The following is a 4,637-nucleotide window of genomic DNA, read 5'->3' on the forward strand; positions in this document are numbered from 1 at the left end:
CAAGCGAGCATATAGAGTGGATATTTGCCTTACTTCTCGTTTCCTTTTACTTTTACGCCCCGCAAAAAAGCTGTCAGAAATGAATGAAAAGGAAAAGGTCTCACGTAGCCAGGGATCCAAGCTGAAGTAGTAATAATATAAAATAAACTTCTTCTTCCTCGCTTTGGCCATCATATTCCACTGCTTGTGCAATTTTTGTGTAGCGCTCTTTATGGCGTGAAGCGGAATAATTCAATCAGCGCCGGAGTGAGGAAGAAGTGCCAAAAGCTCAGCTTGATGTTGGCCAAGTGGGAAAGTGGGCGAGTGGGCGAGTGGGCAAGTGGGAAGCTGGATGAGTTGTCTTGTACGAAATCCGAAATCCGAGCAATTTAAACTCAAAACGCTTGCACTGAAGCGGGGCGCGTGCAACTTAAACAAACCGGAAAAACAAACACAACGCAGCGACACAGTTAAGGAGGAACTTCCTGTTTGCCGAACAACAGCACCCAGTTTTCCAAGGAAATGGCAGACAGCACGAATGTAATGCCAACGGTAATGGTAACGGCAACGCCATCGGTACGCACCGACATCCTTGGCCAAGGACATGTGCGCTGGCAGCTTAATTTCATTTATTCACCTGAAAGCTGTTTATGTGCTTGCGAAATTACGAATTAAATTTTTAATTTGTCAAAAAGAACAACAGCTCGGCAGCAGGAAGCGATGAGCACGTGTGTGTGTATGTGCTGGCATGTGTGTGTTTGGACGAGCATCCTGTATCCGTTACTGTTGTCGTTCCATTTCTAGATGATTAACTGCAGCTAGCACACAGATAACAGGCACGAATGCTAGCCAATTTGCAGGCTTAAATCTCCCTGAAAGTAATTATTTCAATCATTAAGATAATATTGTAAAACATATATTTAAAATGACTCTCATTACCTATGGTTTTGATCATTTTTTGATTAAATGTCTTATTCAAGCACACACTGAAGAAACAATGGAGTAGCATAATTAAATATTTGTCTTAATTCAAACTTTATATTTAAGTGATATATTATATCTTTATATTAAATACAATGCAAATTAAATTGCATGATTAATAATCAAATATTTGAATTAATGTAAAACATTTGGGTTTTAAAATGGGATCTTAAATGAAATTAATTAAAGTTTAAAGTTAAGATATTTAGATCAATTCTGAAAATAGTAAAACTAAATATTGAAACCAGTTCAACATTTTCACATATAAATCCAACCAAAAAATATTTAAGCTGAGCTTTGCATTGTATTTTTTTTTTTTTTTGTGTCTGAAATACTAGTGTTTAACAGGTAATTTTTGCCATAATTTACCAAGATTGTAAATCTTTTCAACAAAAACAAATCGTTTCAACAAAATTGTTATAAAAAAAAATGTTTAAATATTATTTTATTTAGTTATATAATTGCCAAGATTACTTTCCGTACCAGTTGCACACACTCAAAATTAATAAGTTAATCACCACCTAAAAAGGTGATGCCATAAATAACATAACAAATAACATCTAAAAATTATGCGAATCTAAATCTTGAAAACAAAGTTGAGATCAGATAAGCCATTCACTACTGGGTTATTTCTTAAAGGCTTCTGCATCATTAATTTTTCGTTCAGCCCGTTTTGCGTTTGTGTAGGTGGCAGGCGACAGGCGACATCCAAAGAAGCACACAGCCCCATCGCCAGGATCTTCAATTTATATGTATTCGTATCCTTTGCTCCTGGGTGCTCGTGGACCATAAGAAATAATGTTGTTTATGTTGTGCAAACATAAAATTTTTCCTTATTCCGCGCTACTCAGGCTCCTCGCTGACTTCCACTAACATATTTATGTAGACACATTTATGTAGTATATATGTACGCCTATATACATTGGCAATTTTTGTCCTTTTCCCCGTGCGGCTTGGCTCGTATTCGTTTTTTTTTTACTGTGTTTGGGCCGGGCAATAAAGTTGTTGGAATTTAGCTGAACCGAAAATAGTTTATGGCGGAAGTCATTAAGTGGCTCGGTTTACAGCAGCCGCAACATGAAAAACAGAAGTGCCCGCCCCTGGGCTCAGAGCCAGGATGCTTCTGTTTGTACCCATTTTCTGGCCGCCTTTTTACGAGATTTTTATAGACGAATTATGGTTTTTATTTGCCGCTCTACATGTGACCCTTTATGCAGCAGTTCTTTTCGCCATTTCACCCAGTTATTCACATATGCACAAACTTCTTTTTTGTGGCGAAATTTAATTATTTTAAAATGATTTGCGCACATATAAATAAAAAATAAATGCTAGCCGAAATGCGCAGTGCACGCAAATTGCTTTTTTATTGGGTTAGGAGCACGCTGCAATGGCATTCAATTAGGATTTCTTTATGGCTTGGTAATTGAGTTAGGCTTCATAATTCCGGGGGGGGAAGAAAGACCAAACCGCAGGCTTATGTCGACCAAGTTTTGTCACACTTTAAATTCTAATTTCATGCATTTTGCACATCAATAAACTGTCTAGCCCTCTGCATAGTCAAAGCCCTCTCCGGACATGATTTGCTTTTATGACTTGGTCGTGCCAAACGTGAGAAAACTTTCGAAATTTTGGAGTTTGGGTCGGGCCCAGGGCTTTTAATTCGGCAATTGGTACGGTGATCCAGGCTGTTGATGTATTTATTTTGGCTTGGGAATAAAAAACTTAATTTATAGCCGGCAGGAGCTAAGCTATTTGTAATATAGTTTTTTTGTGAACTCGAATTTTATTGTGCTATATAAATTGTGATAATACAACACGTCCTTGATTCACTACTATACCAATAAGGGCTGCCAGTAGCTATCTTTGAAAAAGGAAAAAGCGGAAATTAAACAATTGTTTTCCTTATGATTTGATTTGCCCTTTCAAGTCATACAGAAAAAAAATATATGTTTTCAAAACTAACAATAAAATGAAAAAAATAAATATGAAATACAAATGATTTTACAAAAACTTAAAGCTTCTTAAAACTATGTTTCAATAAGCCATATTAGAAATAGATTTGAATCAGAAGTAAAAGCAAATCACACACAATAAGCTGGTACCACACTGGCAAGTTAATTTAGTTAAATAACCAGCTGAAGCCATAAAAGCGTTAGAGTTCTCTGTAGGAAAACTTCCGTTCAAGCAGAAATAATGGAGATTATTTGACCGGCTTGCTTCCGACTGCAAAAACTGATTGATAGCTCTAATTAAATGTGCTGCAACGGCATAAAAACTTTTATTGAAAGCCGTAAAAGTTGTAGCCATGGCGAGTGCCAGGAAAAGTATTCAGCCATCGTTTGTTTAAAGTTTTGCCAACCGCAAAATGGCTTTAAACACGGCCAGGACGAGGGCCAAAGGAGCGGTGTTGTGTTGTTGCCGCCTTATCTGCGTGTCGGGCGACGATTTATGATTGCACACTCAGCATAATCAATTCTTATAAATTATTGTTATTGTTGGAGGTTAGCCAGAAGGATGGCCCGCCACTCCTGCGGGCAGCTGCTGACAACATTAAACAATTTCCGTGAGTTATGGGCTCGATGAACCTCCTTCGCAAATTTATATGGTGCCGGCCACGAATTAAATGCGAGTTTTAAAGCAGACCAAACAGACGAATGGGGCGATCGGGGTTGCACAGTTGCCGCAAACAAAGTCTGGCGCAAAAGATCAATGACTCCATTGAAGTTCAATAAAAGCGTCCACGGCCACGCTAGACTTCCCCAAAAAATGAAGGTGCACCAGGCACACACAAGGCTGCAGATTCACACAAATACACAGTTACTAATTGGGCAATTGTTTATTGTTCAATAAAAATATTTTATATTCATCTTGTCATTTTAAGAGAATAGTTATTTTAACTGTTTTTTTAAATAATTTACATTCTTGAATACAAAACGTTGAAGAAATTTTATTACAACCTCTAATTTTTTTCCATGTACTAACCAAGAGGATGCAAAAATACTCGGAAAAAAATTGGCGCTCGCCAATAACTGCGGCAGACTCAAAGAGCGTTGTATGCATAAATAATGCGCTCAACTGGCCGAGCTTGCTGTCTCTATCTCTATTACCCTTTCACTCTATCCCTTTCCTCTCAATTTTCCCTGCACAGTATGAAAAGCTTTAGAAAATTTAAGGCCAACATCAAGGACTTCTGTATTCTCTTATATAAGCCGAAACGCTTTAAGGTGCTTTAAAGGAAAAACAATATTTAACAATTGTTGACATAATAAAAATATATATTTTTTTAATATAAACAAAAGAACTACATTTAAATATAAAATGTAACCTGTATGTTTTCAGAAATCCACCCAGGCGAATCCAAACCTTTTAAATGGATAAATTTTATAAGTAAAAGTAACAATTAATTTGTTCCAGAAATGAAATAGTGTATGAAATTTCTTTGCAATCTACACCACAATTATTTGCATTATAAAAACAGTTTTAAATTGTATTTCAATGAAATAGTTTACGAACTCTGAAAACGTTTCTTTGCAAGCTAAACCCCTAACCCAAGCTAAACCATACACATAATTACAATTGCTTTCATTAAAATGTTAGTTACAGTTTAAAGTTTTCCTAACTCTTTTTGGGCAGGGTATTCCGTAGATTTGGTTAGAGCCAATGCCACCAACAGACGA

This window comes from Drosophila gunungcola, unplaced genomic scaffold (genome assembly GCF_025200985.1).
Source record: "Drosophila gunungcola strain Sukarami unplaced genomic scaffold, Dgunungcola_SK_2 000001F, whole genome shotgun sequence".
Taxonomy (NCBI): domain Eukaryota; kingdom Metazoa; phylum Arthropoda; class Insecta; order Diptera; family Drosophilidae; genus Drosophila; species Drosophila gunungcola.